This window comes from Podarcis muralis, chromosome 17 (assembly GCF_964188315.1).
Source record: "Podarcis muralis chromosome 17, rPodMur119.hap1.1, whole genome shotgun sequence".
In the NCBI taxonomy this organism is placed as follows: domain Eukaryota; kingdom Metazoa; phylum Chordata; class Lepidosauria; order Squamata; family Lacertidae; genus Podarcis; species Podarcis muralis.
The window spans coordinates 20,146,583-20,174,459 of NC_135671.1; the positions used below are offsets into that span (position 1 = coordinate 20,146,583).

The window sequence follows — 27,877 nt, forward strand, 5'->3', positions numbered from 1 at the left end:
AACTTGCAAGACGTTTCCGTCTTGCGAAGCAAGCCCATAGGGAAAATCGTCTTGTGAAGCAGCTCAAAAAACCAAAAACCCTTTCGTCTAGCAAGTTTTTTGTCTTGCGAGGCATTCGTCTTGCGAGGTACCACTGTACTCTCATTTTCCTACGCATATTGAAATACTGCCCCTCAATGAGGCCAAACTTAGATTCACAAAATATTTAGGGCAGGGCTAGGCAACCTAAGGTCTGGGTGCCGGATGCGGCCCAATCAGCTTCTTAATCAGGCCCATGGACGGTCCGGGAATCAGCGTGTTTTTACATGAGTAGAATGTGTCCTTTTATTTAAAATGCATCTCAGGGTTATTCGTGGGGCATAGGAATTCGTTCATTTTCCCCAAAAAATATAGTCCGTCCCCCCACATGGTCTGAGGGATGGTGGACCGGCCCATGGCTGAAAAAGGTTGCTGACCCCTGGTTTAGGGGGGTCCCCCAGGGGGAAAAAGCACTATTTAATATGAAACAAAATTATTAGCCTAAATCTCTGACTTTGGAAGGGACCACAATGGTCAACTAGCCCAATCACCTGCAATACAGGAATCTTGCCAACTGAGCCATTTAATATTTCTTGCTGTACTGTTTCGCTGAAAGAATATTAAAGTAGTTTTCTCTGAAGGTTCACCATGTATGAGAATAGATATTGCAAAGCTCCTGCTTATAATTATTTTAACCTTTGGAGAATCATTTAATTACTTCAGTCAATGTAGCTGGCTAGTGAAATGTTCTTTCTTACCTACCTATAATTGGAAGCTGAAAATGATAGTATTTTCTGGTCGCCTACGAAACAGCAGCATAATTTTCATTTTAATAAAAAAAGAAAACACTGCGATTCAGTGTTCCCTAGTGTTCCTTATTTACCCATTAACAAAATGACATTGCCTTTTATTAGTGAAAGCAAACTGTTGCAACCAAATTGTAGATGGAAGTTCATGGCAAACTTCTCTTAAATCCAAGTATTTAACTAGAATGGATCAGGTCGCTTCCATATTAAAGATATCATAGGAAGATAGAGAAGAGCCTGAGGGAACAGATTATTTTCAACTCCTTTCAGATATAGCTCAAATTTCAGGTGTTGATGGTGGGACAAGCAGGAGTGGTGCTGACTTGACTTTCACACCTTTATTATCGTCAGAATTTGGCTGACCAAACTGAGGACCTGTTAAAACTTTGTAACACTAAGGAGCATTTTGGCTTACCTGATAATAACAATAACAATAACAACAACAACAACAACAACAACAACAACAAATAATAATAATAATAATAATAATAATAATAATAATAATTTATTTGTACCCCGCCCATCTGGCTGGGTTTCCCCAGCCACTCTGGGCGGCTTCCAACAAAGTATTAAAATACAGTGGTCTGTTAAACATTAAAAGCTTCCCTAAACAACTCCCCCCTCCTTTCCCACAATATTTGGGCTTTCCCCCCTAACCCTCCAGAGCAAATAGGTTGTGGATAAGGATAGGGGGGAAATCCTATTCTGTTAGCTTCTGCTAGTGCAACAGGTTCGTTGCATGTGGCACATTGCTCTGAGTATGACGCTGTCACTGTTTTGTTTTTTTATGAGCTTCCGATTTCCATTCTGTTGTATTCTGCAGCAAAGGTGGATAAACACTCTGGCAAACCCACCTGTCTGCTTTGTTTCTGTTGGAGGAAGAGGCAAGTTTATGACTGCCTTATTCTGTTCATCTTGCCCAAATTTGTCTGTGGCTTTCCAGGGTCTCAGGCAGAAGTCTTCCCCATCACCTTTTACGTGATCCTTTGACTATAGAAATAGAATCATATGCCCTCCTGATTAATTTAGTTGCCCCATTTATTCCACTTCCCATTAGGGTTCCCACTCCCTTCTCCTTGCACACGAAGGACAGATCTGTGTCAATGGAATATTTTTTCACTTTCAGACTCAGAAGAATCTGCTACTAGAGTATCTTTTCAGTAGAGATGTTATCAGTCATTAGGAAAGGAGCATTTTTGTTGTGTTACCTTCATTGTGGAGTTCCTTCTCTAGGGATACCTATCAAACCAGCAGCACTGCAATCTTTAGAAATTTATTACAAACTTTTTTTAATCAGTTGGGTTTTGAGAATTTCTGATTTTATACAATTGATACTGTATACACTGTAGTATATTGATTAGATGTATTGATTATTTTAATTATTGTTCCATGTCCATAATAAGGCAGATTCCTTTGTTCTTGATATAATCTAAAACATTTAAAATATAAGTATTAAGCATTAATTAATATAGGACAGCAGGAAGAAAGCAGTGTAGCTTTTCTTTTTTTCTAATAGAGGTATTTTTTTTAAAAAAACAGAAATACCAATAAACCTAATTGCAAGCAAGTAATTTTATGCTTCCTCTACTCTTATGGTATTGAATTATGTGACATGAAAAACAATTAATGGCAATGGCAAATCAATTGAGTTTCCTATTTTAAATTGTGTTAATTGGCTTCCTATCAGCGAATATAGGACACGTATCAGCACTAGATTTTTTTTGTTCTATTTACATAATAAATCAAATTAATGAGTAGAGCCTCATCAATGGAACCCCTTCTTTCCCCCTTCTCTCCCTCAACACCCAGAACTGTGTGTAGCAGGAGGAGAGGGGCGTTGTTCTGACTGGGGAGCCAAAACGCTTGCCCAATATTCAAAATATTGAATTACTGTCAATATTTTTCACTGGGTTGCATCTGATGGTGGTTTTGCAAGGCAAGGCCTCTTATTTTTGCCAGTCTCTCCTATGCATTTCCCCATGAGTGTTGGGGAACCTTTTTGAACTCTATAGGTGTAATGTTTATAGGGGTTGCTCGTGCGTAAGTTGCCACCACTCCTGGCTAGTGTGCCTGGTTAAGCCTTTTCTGTCTGGACAGCCCTTCACTTTGTGGCTGTTTCAGTCGCTAGCAGAATCCATCAGTGGGCGTTTCTTAAACCTTTTCCAGCATAAAAGCTGTTTGACGCCCAGTCTCCTCCTACTCTCTCTGTGCGGAAGTCTTCTGCGCAGGGAGGGTGTGGGTAGCGGAGGACCCGTGCTCTCCCCGCTGGTCACTGGCGAGGAGTCCCGGAGCCCCCTCGCCGATTCCATCTGCCCCCCTTTATCCCTGGTGTTACGCTGATTTCCTTCCCCAGCTGATGAGCTGCCTCTCTCCCTGCTGGGCCCTTCTCCAGCATCACTTGGGAGCCTTGCCTCCGCCTCTGGCTCCGGTGTCAGTTCCCTGACAATAGGATATGGCATAGAGGGCTGCAATTTGCATGGGAGGATAGGTGGAAATGGGAATGCCTGTACTTGTTCTAGCAAAAGTATTTTTGCTAGTGCAAAGCCACCCTTGTGTATAACACACTGCAAATAAACAATAAATTCGTACTATATCAGTGAATATATGACTAATTTAGGGATGTTTTCTTGGGCATGCTTACAGACTGTTTCTGAATGCTTTACTAAATGTAGTTGGCCTATGCAGTTTAGTCAGTATAGTCCATAAACCAGGTACAATGCAGTCTATGTAAGTAGCCTGCAGGAAATCAAAGCAAGAGGGAAATGAAGTAAGAGCAAACTTGAGCAGGGCAGGCGCTATGAAATATAGGCAAGGAGCACAAACACCAGCTACCACCAAACTACAGCCTATGGAGTTGTATCCAGTTGTGTCCTTCCACTGATGCTCTTTCAGCAGAGGCTTCTATGGGCCAAAAAGGGAAGGTGGTGATACTTGCAACAACAACAAAACCACTTTCTCCTATACTCACTCACACTAGGATATTCTTCCTCCTCCTCGGCTTCCATTGGGACCCGCCCCTGTATTCTGGGTCTAGCAGGGCAGGGAACTAGGTAGGGGGTGCCTGCTTCCACAATGTTGCTTTTTTGGGGACCTTCTCTGTGACACATCATTCGCAGCCTTGCGTTGTCAAGAGAAACAAGACATTATAGCAAAAGGTAGGCCGGTGTCAGATACACATGCATAGATAGATGATAGATAGATACCAAAATGAAGAATTGCATTCATCACGTTAAGATGGAATATTACAACACTGCCAAATGGTCAAGGAAGAAACTAGCCCAAACTCACTGACAACTCTCTGGCTGAACAAGGTATGGAGAATTGAGTTAGCATGATGTGGCTCTACCACATCCCGAGCTCTCCAGCTCAGTGAACCTGAGCCCAGGATTGCTCCCTTAGTAAGAGTTCCAGAGCACATAGCAAATATCTGAACCTTTCCTGTTCAAAGCAGATGCACATTATCATTTCTGCATAAGGCGGTCACAATGAAAAGACAATCTCTGCTGACTTCAAACTGCTTCAGTGTGCATGAGACTAGTCATTATATGATCTGCCATGGCCTGAATCTGGCTTTTAGCACAGGCACCTCTGCTATAGTCTTTCCCTGCAGTTGTAAATAAAGTGTTGACATGGTTGAGACCTTGTACAATGGCGAGTGTCTGCCAATTTCTCTTGGTCATTAATTATAGAATAGATTCTTCATGACCCAGCACTCCTCTGACTTTGCAACAATGGAGGCAACTTTGTTCTACTCCCAACATTTATTTGCTTAAATATTTATCTGGGGGTAATAACAATAATTATGAAAATGTTCAGCCAGCATCTGTTAGAAGACATATTTTTGTTGCTGACAAATTCAATTAAAGATATTGCTAGTAAAGCAATCAAAACAACAGGTAGCTTGGAAAAAGGTCAGTGCCAAATAATTGTTCCCCATAATAATTTCCCAAGCCATTAAGCCTCTAAAATTATTGGATTCACTTTCAAATGAAAATTAAATTATAGAATATAGTCCCCTGATCAGTTTATGGGCATTCTGGAGCATGAAGTGCAAATTCTCTTACAGGAAAAGCCTCTTGCTAATATTGTCTCTGATACCAAATAGCTGGGGCTTGATCAAAGCACAATTCAAAAGATGTGAATAATCACTTGGTTTCAACCATTGTAGCTCACTTCCTGGAAGCCTTAACATCTCAATTAACAGGTATTGCATAGTTTTGATTTACAGCCTTTGGGGATGTTTTTTTTTTAAAAAAAGAAACATTTCCTTTCCATTTTATCATCTACCCTTTTGTCATTGGTTATTAGTGATTTAAATCAAGACACGAAGGAGGAAATAGGAAAAAAAGAACTTTATGATACCATGAATGCTCACATTTTTATAACTAAAATACTTTTTGATAGTATTGTCAGTACTGTAATTCCATTTTTCAAGTGATGCTAAAGGTGAAGGAGTTTGCCTATATGTTACAGAGATGTATCAAGACATTGATCTAGCCTTCCATAGAACTGGGATAGGACAATTTATTCTGTTCTCTCTCTATAGTAGGGCCATTAACACGACTCTCCCCACCCCCAGGAGAGGGTCCCAGGGACTATAGGATACAATGGATCTCCCTCTTCATTCATGGAGAAGAGATTATGTCAAATCTCCTGTCTCCACCACTGTAGACATCCGTAGCTCTAACTCAACAAATGTTGGAGTTCTGCCATCAAATAAGGCATATGTTAAAGATAAAGGTGCCATAGTGATTTACAAGCCTGCCAGTCCCTTGTGCCGTCCTTGGGTATTTCTTGTTGGTGAAATGGTTGCTTTCTGCTTTTAAGGGGTTATTCTGTTCAGGAGGTTCAAATGCTCACCATACTGCTCCACCCAATACAGAAAACCAATTTTGTCAGTAGGGAAAAGAAAAACAATATTAGAGGACTGTGTAGTGGAGACGGTCAGCAGAGAAAAGCTATCCTCTTGGTGGCAGTGGTGAAGTTAACAAGAACGAGGGAGTAAGTTAGCTTGCCTCCTTCCATCTCATGGCATAGCCTACAGCTCCTGCTTTCGCGGTGTGCAAACTCACTATGTTTTACTAGTGTTTAGGCATATGTTGCTTTGATCCAGATAAGGTTGGCACAGTGCAATTTGCAGGATACACAGCACGCTAGTGTTTCTTTCTAATTCTCTAGTTTATATGATGAAGCATACATAGAAGGGTGCTATGGAGGAATATCTCTCCCCTCCCAAAGAAAACACGTTTGAAAATTCATGTTAGGTAAACTGTGAAGGGCAGAGTTCACCGTGGCTTTCATTATATGGAACAGGAGACTGCTTTTATTCCCAAGGACAAGAAAATTGGAAACAAGTTAACTGTATTCAACTCAACCAAGCAATCCTTTGCAATTATATGCCTCTGTGGTGATGTGAGCTCCTGCCTTCAGGATGTGAAATCAAAGCTAACAGCTTGAAACACTGCCACTGATCAGCTAGTCTTCTCTTCCAAAATAAAAAACCCCTCTGTAATCTATATTTTCCTCTCAATGATGATAGTATTTGACTGACTGCTTGGCTATTTCTTTTGTGAAATATATTGTTACTAATTCCCATACTTTCATCCAATAAATTACATGGTGTTAGGGGTTTGCACGGGGCAAAGATCCCCTAAAATTCCTGGGTGCGAGGTTCACCCCATAATTTTTGAAATTAATAAATGTGTGGTTTGAGCAATGGATTGGGGCAAGTCCAGAAAAAATAAGTCAAGCCAGGTTCCTCAAAACCTTTGCTTAGAGAGGTGCCATCAAAGAACAGAGGCAGGTGATGACAGAGTCATCGCCATCATCATCATCATCATCATCATCATCATCATCATCATCATTTTATTTGTATGCTGCCTTTCCACAGTTATATACAATGCTCAAGGTGGCTTACAACATGACAAGATTTACATAATTACAAAAATAATAAACAATAAATAAAAGGTAAAGGTACCCCTGACCGTTAGGTCCAGTCACGGACGACTCTATAGGCCAAGGGAATCGGCATTTGTCCACAGACATCTTCCGGGTCATGTGGCCAGCATGACTAAGCCGCTTCTGGTGAACCAGAGCAGCGCACAGAAACACTGTTTACCTTCCCGCCGGAGCAGTACCTGTTTATCTACTTGCACTTTGATATGCTTTCGAACTGCTAGGTTGGCAGGAGCAGGGACCAAACAACAGGAGCTCACCCCGTCGTGGGGATTCGAACCGCCGACCTTCTGATCAGCAAGCCCTAGGCTCTGTGGTTTAGACCATAGCACCTCTCGCGCCCCTAAACAATAAATAAACCACATAAAAAAAAATACACAGCCAAATGGAAAACTATTTCCATGTAAATCAAAATCTAAAACTAAGAATACAGCGTTAATATCACAGTTTCAAATGATATAACAACATTTTTTAAAAAAAAACCACAAATAAAAAACGGAGCCCTCTCCGTCCAGCAGCAGCAGCAGCAGCAGCAACAGCAGTCCTTTGTGGAGTCTGTCAGGCCCTGTCCCAAGCCAGGTGGTGAGTGGCAGGACCGGGGCCCTCAGGCGCTGTGCAGGGGAGTCCTCCTGGGCCATCACCTTAATGAAAGGTCATTCAACGTCACCCAAGGAGGATCGGGTGGAGTGCCTCTCCCTGCTGTATGTTAGGTAGCAGAAGATAACAGCAGAGTTGGGAGGGTTAAGTTACCAGGGTTACCTGGATTGTGATGTCACCACAGGAAAAAATATGCCCTTTTTACACGAGTTGTGTTTGGAGCAGGGGAGGGGTTTTTTTGGGGGGAGGGAATAAGTGAGGGGCAGAACTCCAGGCGCTGCTGGCTGGAGGAGGCTTCCCAGAGAGACCAAAGAGCATGTTTGGCTTCTGCTCTGGACCCAAGTTTGTTGGGAGAAGCAACAAGAGACACTCTTGGGAGTGTAATGTTCTGCACTCCCTCCACAAAACTCAGGTGTAAATAGGTGTGGATAAACCATATTTCATATATAAAAGATCCCCGCTAGTTTCCGTCATGCCTCATTCCAAAGGAACACAGACCCTGGTTATCTGCCAAGACCCCTGGAATCTTGCATCCGGCAAGAATATAATCCAAGCATTGTAATGTCATTTAGCATTGTTATTTGTGTGCTGACAAATGATCAAGATTTTTTTTAAAAAAATAGTTTCTTGGACTTTACAAAGGGACCAGTATACTATATCATTTCTTAATGCTAGTTTTCATAACATATTGTATGAATAGCCTTGCTTTGTCAGGCCCATCTGGTTCAGCATTCTGTTCTCACAGTGGCCAATCTGATATATATAAGAAGTCCACAGATATAATAAGCAGGAATGAACACAATAGCACCCTCCCATTTCGGTTCCTCATCTAGTCACAATCACAGGCACACTATAACAGAAATGGAAGGCGATGTATTGTGTTATCGTCTATGAATTTATCTAAGCCACCTTCAAAGCTGTTCAGGTTGGCAGCGACCAGTACATCTCACAACATTTCCTTTATTTACTAGTACGTTTGATTGGTTCCAACTCTGAGAACAGGCATCATGTATTGCTGAATTATGTGTCGTGAACTAAGAAGCCACCAATTCAAAACTTATTTTTAGGTAACTTTCAGCAAGCTGCTGTATTTACCTTCACTGCAACCCAGTAAGAAAGGATATGATGAGAGATCATGTCTGACCCAAGATGACTGTCCCTAGACCCATGACTGACTGTCAATTTGGGCCTGGGTCTTCTGTTTCTCTTTTTAAAAGGGTCATTAATGAGCTATGAGATATAAGAGGTGTTTCACCCACTTTACTATATGTCTGACCCTCTTAAAAAACCAACAACAACAGGCCATGTTTCATCTTAAAGACATGTGGTCTCTAACAGCAAAGGTAAAGGGACCCCTGACCATTAAGTCCAGTTGCAGATGACTCTGGGGTTGCGGCACTCATCTCACTTTACTGGCCGTGGGAGTGAGGCCAACATGACTAAGCCGCTTCTGGTGAACCAGAGCAGTGTACGGAAACAGTGTTTACCTTCCCGCCGGAGCGGTACCTATTTATCTACTTGCACTTCATGCTTTTGAACTGCTAGGTTGGCAGGAACAGGGACTGAGAAATGGGAGCTCACTCTGTCGTAGGGACTCAAACCACTGACCTTCTGATTCGCAAGCCCTAGGCTCTGTGGTTTAACCCATAGTGCCACCCACATCCCTCTAACAGCAAAAGAAGACTCCTATTTCATACAGGTTTATTGTAAAGATCACTGAGATAACACGTGTTTTCAATGTCATATATTGTTTCATTCTTGAATATGTGAATCATTTCTTCCCTCCACCTTAACTGTAGAAATTTTATCTGATAATTTTTATTGCTTATTGCCAAGATCAACCCCATTGTTATGGCTTAGATTCCCAGCCAGAAATCTATATTATGAACCGCTGTGTTAAATCCCCTCAAAATCTATATATTATGGAAACAGCTTTTTAACACAGAGAATAGAAAAAATGTTGAAGAAATGCATGTAACTAGTGGGTTGTACCTAGGAAATTGCTGAGGAATAGATTTTTACAGGCTATAGTTGCAGTCCTGCTATACGTTTACTTAGGAGTAAGCTTGATTGAAGATAGATGGTCTCAGCAGGATTTGGTCCAAACAGTATTCTCTCTGCCCCTCTTTCTTAATTACTTTAGGATTGAACAAGATCATTATTTCATAGAATGGAAACAGTAGGCATGTAGGATCTATATAGAACAAAATGTTCACAAGGGCACAAATTCAAGCCTACTTTCAGGAACTTCCACTATGATAGTCTAAAATTCATCAAGACAGATTCCTAGCTTGTTCACCCAAAATTTGTTCAGCATCCATCAGGTGCTTCAATACCTTACACTGTTTCTAAAAGCCCGAACAGATAAAATCATTATATATTGCAATTAAGACATTCAGGGATATGGCTTTCCATATAAAATAGTGGGTGGTGGAAAGACTGAAGAACTGATTTTCTTAAAAAAATAAAATGAAATAAAATTCCAGAATGGCACACAATTACAATATTGCTCTATAAGCATTTCATGAAACTGCTGAACTTGATACTATCAGCTGCTTCAAAGATGATCCAATTCATACAAGTGGGAGAAATATAGGTTGCTTGAGGTAACATAACTAGACCAAGAGATTACATCAGAAAGAATGTGATCATCTAACATTTGGAGCCAATTTAAGTATGAGGATGCTGTTAAATATTAAAGATCATGTCATCGGAGACAACATTTTCCAGCTGTTGCTAGATCCTCTGCACAGAAATCTGGGTTGTTGACCTACTTTTCAGTAAGATCTAAACTTTAGCCTGACAAGAAACAGTTGCAGAATACCCATCAGCAGCGAAGAGTACATTGTTAAAGAAAAGTAAACCTATTCCTTGAAAGGAACTCTGTTAGACTTCCAAATGTGGAGAAGAATAGATACCATGAAGTTCTTTACAAAATATAGCAGGAGGCTTCTGACGCAAAAGCCCTAGGTGTGCAATTGAGTTTACTCAGCTGTCATGAAGCTATGCAATGCTGTTTCTCTCTACCTAGAGAGAGAATCTTAGAATTGTAGCATTAGAAGGGACCATGAGGGTCATCTAGTCCAACCCCATGCAATGCAGGAATCTTTCCCCCAATGTGGGGCTCAAACCCATGATCCTGATATTAAGAGGCTTATGTTCTACCAAGTAATACAAACCTGTATTAGGAACATGCTGGGGATGTATGTGCTGCAGTTTGGGAGATTCAGAGTTTACTCTGAAACAGCTACTATTTTGTTATAGTGACCAGGGGCTAGAATTGTGTTTTGGGCCCCAGGTGCGGCGGCCCCTAATGCTGGCAGAATTGCAATAAACACAGGACAACCATTTTGGAATTTAAATAGGCCAAACCTTTATTGATTACAGATGAAACCCCATCTGCTGGCTGATTATTTAACCAGGGTTAACCAGGGTTATGGGACTCCCTATGAGGTACATGAAATCAGGGTGACCCTAGCTTCCCTAGACCCGTGGGGGTTACAACTGTGTCATCCAACCATACTAAGGATAAAGTCCAGTGCCTTATCTGCCATTAACTTGTGACAATTGCTACAAAGTAGGCAAAAGCCCCAGGCAGGCCCATTTTGTCTGAAGGTAAATTCCTCCATGGCCCCCAAAACAGCAATAAGCAAACCCCTTGTGTTTGGCCCATCATTCCAGGCCACTTCCTGCTCCCTATCAGCTTTGCCTAAGACAATGTAACACTTGGAGAAAATGTCTAGATTTTACCTGTGGGAAAAAATCTATTAAATCCCATTTCAACCTCACCTACATGTCTTATTAAGTACAGTGGTGCCTCGCAAGACGAAATTAATTCATTCCGCGAGTTTTGTCATCTTGCGATTTTTTTCATCTTGCGAAGCACGGTGTCGGGAAAGTTTTGGAAAAGCTTCAAAAATCACCAAAGTCTTTAAAAACCTCAAAAAAGGCTACCACACCGCGTTCTATGAGTTGCTCCTCGAAGTCAAGTCGCAACTGTATTAACGGTGTTAAGAAAAAGGAAACAAACTTGCAAGATGTTTCCATCTTGCGAAGCAAGCCCATAGGGAAAATCGTCTTGCGAAGCAGCTCACAAAACAAAAAACCCTTTGGGCGAAGCAAGCCCATAGGGAAAATCGTCTTGCGAAGCAGCTCAAAAAACAAAAAACCCTTTCGTCTAGCGAGTTTTTTGTCTTGCGAGGCATTCGTCTTGCGGGGCACCACTGTAGTGTAAAGAACATCATAAATGATTCCTTCAGTGTCCAATGCAGAGCAAAACATACTTTGTTTCACAGCACATACCTCTTCCTAATGCAGAAATAGCCTATAGTTTTGGTGTAGCTAAACCTATGCACACTTACTTTGTAGTCAGCACTTTTGAACTTATAGAATGTGGCTGCATTAGACATATTGGATATGAACTCAGTCTCTTTCCACCTTCCAGATCACGGTGGTGAAAAGAGCAATGATACTTATTGATATACCAGTCCTATGAATGCAAACTAATTTTTACATTTGGAAACAAGAAGAAGTGAGAGTTGAACTCAGAATGCTGAATGCATACATATTAAGGAGGCTCCATTTGTATTAATGAGATAGGCCTTGTTTCTGAATTGTTGTGACTTCATCTAAAGTCTAGACACATGCATACATAACATAGCCACACTGTGACAAAAACATGTATTAGATTTTCTGCCAGCCTAAATACTTTGCCCCTGATGACTTATTTTTTGTTTCTTTGTTCTATCTGAGAAAATGTGATTTTCTTGCTTTTAACCCCTTTCAGTGGAAGTGCAATATAAAATACAAATTAAGAGAATTAATTTGAATTTTAGAAACAAACATTATATTTTTTATTTCAATTCCTCCCCCCCCCCCCCCCCGTTAAGCGGTCCTAGACATCAGATAACGGTAATAATAATAAAATGTTCCTTTTAAATGCTCTTTTTGCTTCTAGTTCTCTGTTTTGTTACTGCATGAGACATAACCATGGGAACAAATTCATAATCACTATATGCATTCTTCATAGTAAAGCAAGGAGCACTGCGAACATGTGCTTGTAAAGGTGAACATCACTCCTTGAATGCCCATGAGCAAGATTGGGGGCAAACACGACCCTTGTTGTAGCAAGGTGAAAAGGGCTGTGCTCAGCCTAATCTTTTGAGAAAGCTAAACAAGCCGCCCCTACTCCAAGGCTCCTTGCCACTCCTCAGAAAGGGACCTTCTACCCCAGTGGGTGACAATATTTGGCCTCAAGTCCCAAGGTGCTCCTTGTCTTGTTGAAGAGCGGAGTAGCAGAAGCTTGGTGGAGTGGATGCATCTGGTTCCAGTGAATCACGCAGAGTCGAAAGCTCATTAGCAAAGAGAACTTCACTAAGGATTAAGCCAGGGGGTCACCAACCTTTTACAGTTGTGGGCCGGTCCACCGTCCCTCAGACCATGTGGGGGGCTGGACTATATTTTGGGAGGGAAATGAATGAATTACTATGCCCCACAAATAACCCAGAGATGCATTTTAAATAAAAGCACACATTCTACTCATGTAAAAACATGCTGATTCCCGTACCGTCCGCGGGCTGGATTTAGAAGGTGATTGGGCCGCATCCAGCCCGTGGGCCTTAGGTTGCCTACCCCTGGATTAAGCTTCGTTACAACAACAAAACCTCAGGAATAAATGTACAGTTGAAACAAACTCAGAAGACATGAAGAGCAGAAAATGAGAGAATAGTAAGAGAACCCATACAAGTAATGCTGACACCCCACTCCCTAAGTAGAATAATAGAAGCATAACCACCCCTCCCCATTCACCATTCCCCCTCCCCCTCTTCTTCCTCCTCCTCCTCCTCCTCCTCCTCATTGTTTAAACAAATTCATGAACCAAGAACTTATACATTGACCACTAATAATGATATGATGTAGATATTCTCCCGCACTTATTATGCTATTTTTGTGATATACAAATGACATGAGAAAACTTGGTGTATTTATTTGTATAACATTATTCTTGTTTATAAAACCCAATAAAAAAGAGTAGAAAATGAAAGTAGGCATAAGCAGGCAGTTCACTGAATTACAGATATATCCTCTTCGCTCATTGACCTTGAGATAACATACAAGAGTACAGCATAACCCCAAACATCTCCCACTGTTTCAGCAGAAATGAAGAGTTACAGACACACAGGAATAAACCAGAGATACTTCTGCATCTGGAGCATATTTGAGAGATTTGTACATTTTTGTGTTGGAAGTGTGCAAATCCCTCAGTTTCTTTTCACACTTTGGTCTGGAACGTGCAGAAACTCTTTAGAGGTAAAATAAAGGAAGACTTGCACACACTTAATTAAAACTTTTAAATCTTTTGTTCGAACCAAACAACAAATGCCTCTTTAAAAAGAGAGAGCTAGAAATTAGAACCATGGACCAAGACATTATTCAATGTATTTCTTGTTTTGCACCTGCCAATTTTTCAAAGGTAGGTGACAAATTAAATCCACTACCCAATTTACACAAATAGGTCAATAACAGAATATTGGCAACATTCAGCTACAATACTGAAATACTGTATGTGTCTACTTTATCTTCTGTTTTAATTAACTCATGCCTTTGGGAAATAGGCTGATATATTTTGATTTTTGACTCTTGCTGCAAAAGTGACTTTTATATAAGGGGGGGGGGGGTGTGGCGGCTTGTGAAGAACTGCTTTGGTACAATCTGCCTGAACTTTTCTACTGTGTGAGACCCACTGAAATCATTGTGCTCTGACAGGGACATATTGTGGTGTTTATCAGTCAAATTTACAAAAGAAACAATTCTGTTGTTGGATCAGGCCTGGCTGTACCATAATGCATATCCAAAATTATCACTTTGGATAAGAAATTCTATTTATTTCTCTGCCTTTCTGTGTTATTTAAAAGAAAAATAGAATTAACAAATGAGGATGGCTTTCTGTCTTGCTTTGTGTGTGGAAATGCCTAATACCAGCACTGTTAAATTGTGCCCCATACTTTTAATGTAAGACCAATCGCTACAACAAAAACCATATCTATTCAGAAGTTAGAGTTGTATTCAGTGTATTACTAAGGTCTCATTTCTCTCACTTGAAACATCAGAAAAGCCCCCTTAAAATTATGGTGCCGGTTCTTATGGTCTTGCTCTCAAAAATCTCAGTACCGGAGTAGATTGTCTGCAGTGAATAAACCTATATATGAGTAGTTCCCCGTGTGTTGACCTCCTCATGATTGGGACTTAGGATAGTGGTAGATTGCACATAAACAGCTGCTCACACATAGATTTCAATACAGTTGGGGCTGGTGCATTTTGACCCAGTGAGTTGGCTTTAAGGCAGATATGAATGGGACTGCTGCTCCTAGGAATGTTTGAAGAATGTGATATGTTCAAATTTCAGTTTGAACTGAATTGATCCACTCCGCCTAGGCTAATGTGTAGAAAAGAACTTGGTTATCTGCCAGATTTCACACTTCCCAGATGTTCTGAAGGAGTTCTTGGCTCAAAAAAATGCATTCTAAAAGGTTTTTAAAATGAGTATTTTTCAGGGAGAAAATAAGTTTAGAAACACGTTTACTGCTGTATCCACTTACTTGTATGGGGGTGGGGTATAAAGGCTCTGAAGGCACATTTATCAGGGTGCTTGTAAAATCTCTAGTGTCCATCTTCAGAGCAGACTCTGCTTGTGTTGATACTTTGACCAGAGATTTATCTGGAGGCATAGATAGGGTATTTGACAGCTGCTTCAATAAGCTACAAAGCTTTGAAGTGAGTCCAAACGTTCAGGGCCAGCTTTCTTCAATGTGGGCATTCAAAGATGGCACATTTTACTTTGGAGAATACTTACTTCCAAAGTTACCTGCAATGCTTCAGCATTCAGACTAAATTTGAAACAGACTAAATTTCTACACCCCTTCTAGAAGTAGACAGATTCATCTATTTCTAACACCTCACTCATATATTTTACAGTTTTCATATTAGCATTCAAATCCACATGCCTCAATCATAATTAGAAAAAAATAAATAATTGTAACCTATGCCATGAAGATACTAGTGATTTATACTTACTAAGGATGTACATGGGCCCCAATATTCTCCTTGCATCTTTGCTTTTAAAAAATGCAATCGATTCCCAGGGTCACTCCATGTTCGGTCCACTTCAGTCTGTTATTTGGGTTCTGAGCCACACTGAATTCCCCATTCACTATTATGGGGGGTCTAAAAACAGCTGCAACTTTTTCCCCGTTTGGCAGATGCAGGTGGAATTTGATGGCACAGAAACCCCTCCAGGGTAAAGTAAGCCTGCCAAATTGCATATCTATGGACTTTTGTGGGAAAGTAAAAAAAACAAAAAAACAACTCACTTTCCTGTATAACACATATTAGAGAAATTTCCTTTATTGGGCCAAATAAAATTCCTAAATCCACATTAGTTTCATATTTTCAGGAGTGGAGAATGTGATTTTATCCCATACCGTTTCTTACTTTAAAATAATTAAGAGGCTGCAGAGTGGATTCATGCATGTATGGGTTATGTTTTGTTCTGATTTTTTAATGGTGACTGCACACCAACCAGTTAGCTTTCCTGGCACTTTCTTTTAATTATTGGAAGGATATGATCTCCAAATTGGCATTACAGGCTGAGACTGCCCCTAATACTGCCTAGAGAATGAACAGAGGTTTTGTGGGAGGGTATTGACATGATTTGATTCATGCAGGGATAAAATTACTTGAGATCACCCCAATTTCCTTCAATGTTTGACTGCCAACACTGAGTGGTTGCACACATTTAGTATTTATTTATGAAGTGCAATGTACATTATGTGTTCTAAGTGGATTAAAGGTAAAGGGACCCCTGACCATTCGGTACAGTCGTGACCGACTCTGGGGTTGCGGCGCTCATCTCGCTTTATTGGACGAGGGAGCCGGTGTACAGCTTCTGGGTCATGTGGCCAGCATGACTAAGCCGCTTCTGGCGAATCAGAGAAGCGCATGGAAACGCCGTTTACCTTCCTGCCAGAATGGTACCTATTTATCTACTTGCACTTTGACGTGCTTTCAAACTGCTAGGTTGGCAGAAGCAGGGACCGAGCAATGGGAACTCACCCCATCGTGAGGATTCAAACCACAGACCTTCTGATCGGCAAGTCTTAGGCTCTGTGGTTTAACCCACAGCGCTACCTGCGTCCCATCTAAATGGATTACTGTGAAACAAATACAGTGGTACCTCTAGTTATGAACTTAATTAGTTCTGGAGGTCCGTTCTTAACCTGAAACTGTTCTTAACTAGAGGCGTGCTTTCGCTAATGGGGCCTCTTGCTGCTGCTGTGCCGCCGGCACATGATTTCCGTTCTCATCCTGGGGCAAAGTTCTGAACTCGAGATAACTCTTCCAGGTTAGCTGAGTTTGTAAACAGAAGGATTTGTAACCTGAGGTGTTCGTAAGTCAAGGTACCACTGTAATAGTTTTTTTATTCTCTAGGTTGTTGGTAATCATGGTCACATTATGTGATCCATGAGAGCAGCAAAATAACCAGACTGCACAACATTGATGGAATAAAATCAGACCAAATCTTTATTGACAGCAGCAGGCAGGGCAAGGGCTGGCATTGCATTGGGTCCCAGAATCAGCTCATCATTCCACAAGCCCCATATTGATGAAATGAATCCACTCCAAACCTGTATGATGGGAGTCGGCCAGTGTTGAACCTTGCCATAGTGCAAGCCAAGCAAGTCTCACTGGGGGATCAGGGTGCAGATTCCAACCAGGCAGATCCAGAACCCATGCTTGGGTTTGCCATGGTCAATCCTCCTCTCAAACCCCTTATGGGGGTTACCCTTCACTATGTTGATCCTGCCCAATGCCACTTCCGCCCTCATACAAACAATGTTCTTCCACCTAACAAAACACAGTCATAATTTCACTGACGGAAAGGCAAAAAAAACAAAACCAAAAACCAATGAAGTGCCTATCAGGCCCTGTCAACCAGTGACACAAATTTGCTCAGTGAAGGCTGAGGACCAGCGGGCGGGAAGCTCTCAAAGCAAAATGGCTGTGAGATCCAGGGAAAGCAGCCTTGTATAGGCTTTTCCCTCCCCTCTTCAACAAGGGCTCATGGGACAGCTTTTTCCCAGGAGCCTATCACACAGAGAAGATACTGGGCAAAACCTTGCCCAGTATTTTGTTGCGATCCATGGGCCACAGCACTACTGTGCAAAGGCTTCCCGTGCTTATTGGTACAGAACGGGGCTTATAATGGTAAAATCTGGACAGCAAATAATATTCTGTAATTAAAATAAAGAATGGAAGGAGGCTTCCAAAGACAGATTATTATTGCTGTCTGCTGTTGACATCTCTTGTAAGAAATAAGTGTTGACATATTTACAATGAAAATGTTGTTATTGCAAATGTGTCAGGTTAATGTTACTCTAGAGTTAGCTTGTGGTATTTTGTTATCCATTACAGAAAATAACACTTTTGTTGTGAAATTGTGAACAAAAAGGGTTTGGTGGACCAGTTTTCATCTTTCAGTTAGCAGTTGTTACACTGAAGAAAAATCTTATGTAGGAAATAGCTATTCCATGCATTATTAATACAGGTCATTAAGTGTACATGAAAAGTAAAATGTAAGTTAGGAGCAATTAGATTAAAATTGTTGTAGTGTTAGCACATTTAAATTTTTTGATGCTATTTTTAGCCACTTAGGATAAAAAAATATGTATTTATTTAATTATGCACAAATCTTAGAAATATTTTGCAGTGCAGAGAACCTTATTTGTTTCCTTATAGCCTGTTGTCCATCTGGTGTATCCAAAGCAAGCAAAATTCAACACAGCTTCACAAACCTATACTGATGTGGGAGTGTAATAATGTCATTCATCTTCTTCCAGGGTGGAGGTAGGGGTGTTTCCCTCCAGTCCCTCTCTTCCTAAAAGACAACTCAGGAGTTTCCACTCCTGAAGGAAGAGGGTAGAGGTGATGTCACAAGTGTATTCTTCTGCAGTGGCTGTCCGAGTGAGGGGTGGGTGGCAATGCTTTGTGGTGGTTCCGGTCTGACTTGGATGGTCATTTCAAGAGAGTGATGCTTCGGGAGTGCTCTTTGGCCCCATGGAGCCTTCAGTGTGGGGTTCAATACCTCAAGGAGCGCCTCTCCCCATATAAACCAACCTGGACCCTGCAATCATAATCTGAGGCCCCTCTTCATGTGCCTCCTCCACAAGAGATCTGGAAGGTGGCAACACGAGAAGAGGCCCTTTCTGCAGTGGCTCCCCTTTGTGGAATGCTCTTCCCAGGGAGGCTCGCTGGGCACCTGAATTACATAATTTTAGGCACCAGGCAAAACAGTCCTCTTCCCAGACCTTTGGCTAATTGAACAATCTATGGTCTTTCAAACTGTGTGATGGTGGTGGAGGGAGTATAATTGTTTTTGTTTGTTACAATATTATGCATTTTTTTATATTTTTTTATTGTAAAGCTCTATGTGATCCTCAGATGAAGGCCAGGATAGAATTAACTAACTAACTAACTAACTAACCAACCGACTGACTGACTAACATGCCCTGGGTTCTGGAGGAATATTTTCTTAAATAGTTGTTTTCAAAACCTCACCTGCCAGTACTATCTAGGTTATTTGGCTAATTGGTTTGTGGTTCCTCCAAGTAGTTATATTTTAATAAATATAGACATCATCCCATTGTTTTTCTCATGAAGCTTCTTTCTGGGTGTGGAGGCAAAATTAATCTTCTCTGCTTAGCATGTTCATTCAAACAAATGGAATTCAATATGGGGAAAACCTCCATGTTGCGTTGCTTGAAGTATCAGCCGGTCCTCAGTATAAAGTATAAAAGCGTTGGGTTGTCTTTATAGAGCTTTAAATTAAGGACAAGAAAAGAAATCCAGACTATCGTTCTCAGATATGGCTTATAATAATGGCTTATTATTATTCGCAATCAAGATTTAGCATTCAGTGAATCCTTCATTGCTGACAATCTGGATTCTTGCTCAGCAGCAAGTTTAATAGAATGCCGTTTCAAATGAAGGACATCTTAGGCTGTACTCGATGCTTTTGGCAACACTTGATGAGTGGTAATCAGTAGACTGGTAGGCAAACCTTTGTTGCCATTAGTGTTTTGCCTCAACTAAATACAATTAAAAATTCCCTAAACCTGCCAGTGTTTTCAGTTCCTTAGGATTTTCTGCTGACTTCCTTTCTGAAATTCATCCAAGCAGAAATCTCTGTGGCAAACTGTATTTGCATGAATGTTTTTCAGAGATTGATCAAAGAGAAACTCACCTCAAATTATTTTACCTGTCTGTGTTGGACATAGGATGTAAAGAGGGCTGTTGTGTAGAAGTGAGAATTTTTCTAACCACTACATGACAAGTAGCAGTTGTAGAAATTTCTTCTTATACACACCTACTATAGTTTAAAGACTTAATTGCTTAGCCAAAAGCACTACCAGGGTCAATAGCAGCTTCAGGAGGATTTTCGTAAGATCAATGGTACAGCAGGAAATGGTTCAGCTGAAGGAAGCACTCTCAACACAAACTAAAAATGGAGCATTTCCCCCTCAATGTGGCTCCCTGTACCCAATAATCAGCTTATCATAAATTAATAGGTACTGCCTTTAAAGGCCTGCACACATAGCACCAATAAATTTAATTGGTGGTGAAAACACTTCAAAGGAGATTGTGGTTCGAGGACCCGTACCCCGTGCAGTGGAATGAAACACAAGGACACTTGATATAAGGTTAATGGGCAAGAAAAGGCCACAACTTTATTGATTACAGCAAGTGAAAAGGTATTGGCTTAGGCATTGGATTACGTCAGCTGACTCCACCCCCTCAGAGAGGGGTGAGTCTGAAACAAGGGGGGTTTATTCACCAGTAGGTGGAGCCTGTTGATGCTAATCCAACTAATCCAAGCAGGCATCGGACAGAATACACGACCGCCAGATTCCTTTAACGGAATACCCAAAAATTGAAGGCATAGGCGATGGCCACACCTAGCCCTTCGACACCACAACACATTATTCCAATGCCTAACCTACCCACCAATACCACGAAAGTTGTGACGATTGCTACGAGGTAGGCGAAAAAACCAAAAAGCCTAATGCCAAATGGAAAAGTTCCTACCAGGCCCCCCGAACAACCAGGGCGACCAACCTAAGGTCCATAGCAAGGCCAAAAGAAAACTGGAACCCTGCTCTAAGGGAGTGGAGGGTGGGTGACTCGCGACGGGACAACGAAAAGTGAGGGCTGGAGGCTGGCGCCGCAGCAATTTAGGCTGCTGTACATGCCCCCCTTGAAGGCACCTGGTTGGGTGCCTGCCCGAGGGCGTGGGCGCCAGCCAGGTGAGTGGGAGGCAGGGGGCAAATGCCCCCTACTTGAGGCGGAGTCCGGCTCCTGGCCACAACCACTCCCCTCTCTTGCAGGAAGGAGAGTCTTTATTGTTATTGCACTTATTAGTTGCTTTTTAAAATGAAAAGTAAACTCAAAGCAAAAGGGACACGGGTGGCGCTGTGGTCTAAACCACAGAGCCTAGGGCTTGCCGCTCAGAAGGTCAGCAGTTTGAATCCCCGCTACGGGGTGAGCTCCTTTTGTTCTGCTCCTGCCAACCTAGCAGTTCGAAAGCATGTCAAAGTGCAAGTAGATATATAGGTACCGCTCCGGCGGGAAGGTAAACGGCATTTCCGTGCGCTGCTCTGGTTCGCCAGAAGCGCCTTAGTCATGCTGGCCACATGACCTGGAAGCTGTCTGAGGACAAACGCCGGCTCCCTCAGCCTATACAGCGAGATGAGCGCCGCAACCCCAGAGTCATCCACGACTGGACCTAACAGTCAGGGCTACCTTTACCTTTACCTTTACCTTTACCTTTACCTTTAAACTCAAAGCAGCTTACAATATAAATAAAATCCAATGCAAAAAAAAAAAAACCAAGCAAAAAACAACAACACCCAAAGCCATTCATAAATATAAATGGAATAGTTTGTCCATCTTTGGTCCCCACACTGCTCTCAACTCTCACTTGTAGCTCCTAGAAGCTGCCAGCATGTGACAGTGGCCACACCCTGGGAACGGTTTAGACTGGCTAAACCAGTTGACAGTAGAAAGGTGATGCCTCTGTAATGGTGGAGAGGCATCACCACAATCAGTCCCGATTTCAGGCAAGATCACACCAATTTTGGGTGAGATCTTGCCCCAAATTGCATGTGATCTTGTGAGCTCTGGGAAATCTTGCCCAAAATCAGCACCGGTGGTGGTGGGACAGCTGGGGCACCCATGGTCTTGCTGCCTGTGGGGCTTGTTCTGTCCAAGGCAGCCACCTCACCTTGCCTAATGGTGGGGCCAGCTCTGATGAATCTAAATTAGTCACATCCATTAACTTCAGTGGGTCTGCTCTTGAGATGGACTAGTGTTGAATACCACCCTATGTATTGCATATGCATCTTGCAGAAATTGAATCCTAGAGCCTCAAAGTACAAACTGTATGAATGGGTCCATTTTTATTTTTATTTTTAACTCTGGAGAGAAAATGCTAATTAAAAGCATTAAACGTTTCGGTTTGACAGGCTGTTGTTTTCCCCTGTGATTTGTTTTTTTTTTAAAAAAATGTTATGGTAAGTTGTTTGTGTGAATTTGTCCTTTGTGTTGAGAACACAAATTACTGGCTATGGAAGCTTCTTCTGCTGACACATTTTCCTTTACTTATCTGCACAGATGACAAAGTGCTCATTGTCATCAGATGAATGATCTGTCTTTTGAGACAAATCTGTTGTCAGAGATATAAAAAAACAAAAAAACTTGAATGTAAAAGATTTCTTTTTTAAAAAACACTTTGGTGAAAAGTAAAGTAAAAAAAAACGGGGAAGATTTTTGCCTCGGAAAGCATGACCACATCTGTTTAAATGTATGTAGCAGCTGTGCAGAATAACAGGCCAAGTTTTTAGAACGTTTTTGCATGGATTGTTTAATTATCATTGATTTGGCTCTTGATTGTAGTACTGATGATTGAACCTGGCAGTTAAAGGAAACCTGCACCATTGGAAGCTATCACAGATACTGAATTTTAGAGGTGATTTATAACAGACAAAATGAATGCTCACTCATTTGGGACTCTACGTGTGCATTTCTTATAAGCTGTGAAATATAGATTCCTAAATGCAGAATATCACAGTCTCCAAATGTAAAAGCTGAAATGTCACAAATAGTCACACAGCAATGCTGTTTTGCAGAAACTTTCTGCTTAGGTAATCACAGAGCAAGTGCTGACAACACTGATATTCAAGAATAGAGCTGTTCTGTGTTACAGTAAATCGAATCTCACAATACGTACTTGCCTCTGGGCTTAACTGTTGCGTATTAGAGTTATGTCTTAGGTAACACAAAACCCAGCCTTCTGTGTTGAACATTATGTTCTTAAAACATGCCATTGCTGAACACATTATATTTTATATATAATAAAGAGATCAAAATGATTTTCCCCAAAAGCAATTTAAATGCATCTCTGCTTGTTAAGTACAGTTCAAATCTGCTTCATTGCATAAAACTGGAAGAATCAAATATTCCTCTGGGCTCTAGTCTCAAACCACTTTATATTCAACAAAAAGGGATTTATTCCATTTTTTTATATCATAAATCAGGATTAGCATGCAATTTCTTTTTTCCTCCCTCCTATCAAAGTCTAGCAGTATTCCTCTATGCGTACAGAAGGTTGTACAATTAAATTATAGGCCATAATTTAGAAATGTGGGAGGATACAATTTCTAAACCATCCCTTTCCCACCCCCCATCTATTTCTTGAATCAGTTTGTGCAGCAAGGCAGCTTGCAGAGCAAATAATTTGTAAGCAAAGACGTATTGCGTGCGGAGGTCCCCAAGCCATCCCTCAAATAAATCACACTTCACACAGAAATTTTGTTTAAGGTTTTTGGCATAATTTTGGCCACAACTTTATTAAAATACAAAATGTGAGTGGTTGCTTAGGCATTGGTTGCGACTATCTGACCCCGCACAAGGACAGAACTGACATCTGCAAGCCTGCGAAGTCAGTAAGGGAAAACATTTTGGAGACAGAATGGAGCTGGGTACCAGACCCTCACCTCTCCCCAAATGCTCCCAGGGGCTCTTGCATGGCCCTAGCCCCCTTGACAGGGGTGCAGACAAGAGCATGGTGAGCCCCTGGTTTCCTTTAATGGAATACCCTTGCAGCAGCAGCAGCATTGGAGGGGCAGGCACAGCCAATCCATACCCCTCCAGCAACCAATTTTAACCAATGCCTAACTGCAACCTTACAAGTTGTGACGATTTGCAAAAACCAAATGGCACCAGCCAATCAGCCAAATGGACAAAATTCCTACCAGACCAAAGCAGATGACCCCATGATAGGCATAGCAAGGTCAAACGCGAACAAACCCTAAAGTTAGGAAGGGTGGGCGAGTGATCTGATGCGTGCAGCGAAAAGAGGAAGCTCAATGCTGCGTGCAGGGAATGTATAGCCTCTAGGCTGTCAATCAAAATTGGCAACATCGAAATCTCCCCAACAACTCTGGAGAGCCCAATCACTTCCGTGGCGATCCAATCATACCCGGCCAACAACAGAGGGATGACTTGCAAGACCCCACCGCAAGACGTGCTCTCCATGAAGGAGAACACGCTTTCTCTTAAATAACTCAAAACTATGAATTCAGCTCCATTCATCTCAGCATGTCAGGCTTTGACAATTTTCATAGAAGCCATCTGTGTAAGGTGATCAGTGGTATCTTCTAATATAGGAAAAATAAATCTCTATGCTTTTTAATTCTAGTGATCAGATAATTTCTTGCCTAAATGTCACTTATGGTGAAATCAGCCTCTGTCCCTAGCCAAGTTTTATATTTGTTAGCTACTGGCATGTTTAATTGCCTTTCTTTAAGAGAAGGGAGTCCCTGTAGTTTACTGATAAGAGCACATTGTTTGCAACCAGAAGGTCCCAGCTTCAGTCTGCGAGTTCCATGACATCTTTTGCCTCCTCCCCAATGTTCAAAGGGGGAGGAGGAGGCCAAGAGCAGAGCAGAGCATGGCATGGCTTCAGTGGATTCCTGCCACTGCACAGGGGAAGAAGGATCGAAGCAGCACCTCCACCAGTGATGGTGACAGGAGGAGCAGGAGGAGCTGCTGGCCATTGTAGCTACACTGCGCCATGTTCGGCTTTGCCCATGGCTCTTCCTCCCTAATGTCTCACATGGCATCATCTGAGCAAGTCCCTCGTTCTTCCTTGGAAGTTGGCACCTCTGGCACCTAGCATTTCCGGTTTGAGGAATCAGGCCAGCAGGTGATGGGAAAGCCCCCTCTGGGATCCATTGCCAAGGAGATCCCAGGCTGACCAGGTGGACCAATAGTTTGACCCCAGGTATAAAGCAGCTTCTCAGAAAAGAAAGTGTACTTTAACAACCTCATCTGCTGAAGACAGTAAAGAATATAAACATATGACAGACATTTTGTGCATTTTATGTTATTTTGCCGTTTCTTTTCCATCACCAACTCTTTCAGAGATCACAAAAAGGATTGTGTCCTAGGATGATCTTCAGTCCGATTACTTGTTTTAATATTGCACACAATTCCCTTGGCAGTAAGGCCCTAGGGAGATTATTCTGTCTGGTGATGTCCCTCACCAAGGATTAGCTAGGGATTCAGCAGGGGGTTGTTCCATACATTTTGCTAAGAATTTTATAAATTAAAACCTTTTCCTTTTAAATCTCAAAACTCATTCTGGCCAAGGGTCATGACCCTCTCATCTTTAGATATTCATTTCTTCCATAATCAAAATCCAGTGTTTTCTCCTAAAGCCAACTGACTGAATCATTTGCTGGGCACCACAGAGTAAAATCCCACTATGTCCTCTCTTCCCATCCCATAATATTGACTGAGATCTCCAAAGTGTAACATCAGCATTTCCAACAAAACACTACATAGAAGTGATTCCCCACTATAACCACATTCAAATAATATTTTCTCTTGTGGTCAGTGCCCAAGCAGCATTTCACAAGGTAGAAAGTGGCAAGAGGGGTCCTTTTCCTTACTCCCACCATTCCATGAAAGGCCCTTTCTGTTTTGAAAAACTGGAGAATTGGTTGGTATCCTATAGCTTCTTGGCCTCTCTTTTCTTCAGCTCCTAACATTTATGGGTGCTTGGTCTGTAGATGTGGAGGTATGACATATATTACAGTAATAATCCAGAAGTGACAAACACCCGTTAGACACTGTTTCTTGTTCTTGAAATCTCATGACAGTTCTTACATGCACTCTGGAGATGAGAGTCCTAGCTTATTTACTCCCCCATTTTCAGGGCATGCAAATCATATTAGCAACACTGGCTCCTACCATCCTTGGTAGAGATGTGCATTGGACTTCTTGAGCATCATTTCAACTATGGAAAGGCGGCATACAAATAAAATGATGATGATGACAGAGTGCTGCTGGCTGCCAATGAAGCGATGGTGGTGTGTTCACTCTTCAAAAGGCCTGTTCTGGATTAAACTGACTATAAAGGTAAAGGGACCCCTGACCATTAGGTCCAGTCATGACCGACTCTGGGGTTGCGGCGCTCATCTCGCTTTATTGGCCGAGGGAGCTGGCATATAGCTTCCGGGTCATGTGGCCAGCATGACTAAGCCGCTTCTGGCGAACCAGAGCAGCGCACGGAAACACCGTTTACCTTCCCGCTGGAGTGGTACCTATTTATCTACTTGCACTTTGACGTGCTTTCGAACTGCTAGGTTGGCAGCAGCTGGGACCGAGCAACGGGAGCTCGCCCCATTGTGGGGATTCGAACCGCCGACCTTCTGATCAGCAAGTCCTAATAACAATTGCAGTCTAGTCAGCAATCCCCCTTTATTGACCACCCGGAAACAAAAGCATCTACCTAGAATGATGAATTGGAAATGACTTTTCCAGGGGGGAAAACAACAACAACACTGCAGCAAAGTCTTCAGAAGAAAAAAGCAAACTACCTGCCACCAAATGCTTAACTCATTCAAAACAAGCCACTTCTTACTTCTTACCCTTTCTACCACCAGTTTAGCATGGACCACCCTCAAACTTATGTTTCCTAGACCTTTCGAACCTCCTGCTCCTAATTTATCGCTATAGTGGCAGAATGCAATTCAGATGACTCAGCCTTGATGCAGTCTTATAATTCGAGTAAAATACGATGACTTGAAATGAATGTGTTAGTTCTATCTTCTGGCAAGACGGTGTTTCAATTTGTGGGTAGCTGTTCGCTCTCTGGACTCTGTCAGGTAGGGTGGGTTAGAAATCTGGATAAAACACTAAATATCTATTATTTCAAGGCAAAGTGTTGCAATACTCCAAATGAAATATTTGACTTTGTACTTCTTCCTTCTCTCTTGCATTTCCTTGTATTTTTTCCTCCCCTTGGCAAGGATTTGCCTTTGCTTCACTTTGCTGCACTATCTGTGACAGGCTCTGTTGCTTCCTCTGTATGAATCTGGCCCCAGGGCTGCAGGTTAAGGTTGTTAAGGGACTTGCTGGATCTGCTTTTTTCTTTCTTCTCTTCATAAGTAATTATGAGCAATTTGCTCACTGTTATGAGCGTAATAAAAGATTCTGTGCCAGCCTAGGATGAAATAAAATTACATTTTATTGTAGTAGCTGTCTGAACACTTTTCTTGGGTCTACAGTGGTTTCCTTGCCATATGCATTAACGTGCGTGCATTTTCATGTTGGAAATTAGAATAATTTATTTTAAGCCTGACTATGAGGTGAATGCCCAGCTCCTGACTTACATAAATAGGACGTTATTAGTGACTTGAGCATGCAGTTGTAGGATGTGAAGCTGTGCATCACTAAGCAGAACATGAATTATTTGTTCTGAAAACAAAATGCACTATCAAATTATTACTGTGTGTTTTATTACTTTCTGCCAATTTTTATTACTTTCTGCCAATTTCACAGAATATTCAGTCACCCCGTTCCATATTCTGAACCGATAGTATGGCTCAAACAAGTTAACGGGTATTAATCAGGGGTATATATGAAATTAAAAGTCCAGTCTTATGCATATTTTCATGGAAGTAAAGCCAAATGAGTTTAATACATTTCACTTCAAAGTAAGTGCATGTCTGTCTGTCTGTCTGTCTATCTATCTATCTATCTATCTATCTATCTATCTATCTATCTATTTTTTGTAAATGGCTTCCATCAAGGATGAATTCAGGCTAGCTGCTTTTACATGATTCACTGTTCGTAACCATGCAATGGGGCAGACCAGAGTCATGAGTTGCCATTCTCCAACACTTTGTATCCCAGTTTTCTTTTTCTGATTGTATTTGTGCAAAATTTTGCATCACATTAAAAGGTAACAAAATTAAATATCTTGGTTTTTGCTTTCTTGGCCATTGTTTTGTCCTTATTGCCAATTTTCTTTTCTTTTTCCTTTTCTTTTTTGCAGTGTGGTGCCTGTTTGCCATAAACATTTGCTTAATTAATTTTATTGG

At 41.5% G+C, this 27,877-nt stretch overlaps 1 protein-coding gene across 27 annotated transcripts in view; it reads left to right on the forward strand.

The window, feature by feature from the left end:
• Positions 1 to 27,877, forward strand: part of PTPRD (protein tyrosine phosphatase receptor type D) — a 1,167,048-nt gene that overhangs the window by 264,001 nt on the left and 875,170 nt on the right. The gene's annotated exons all lie outside the window — the stretch shown is intronic.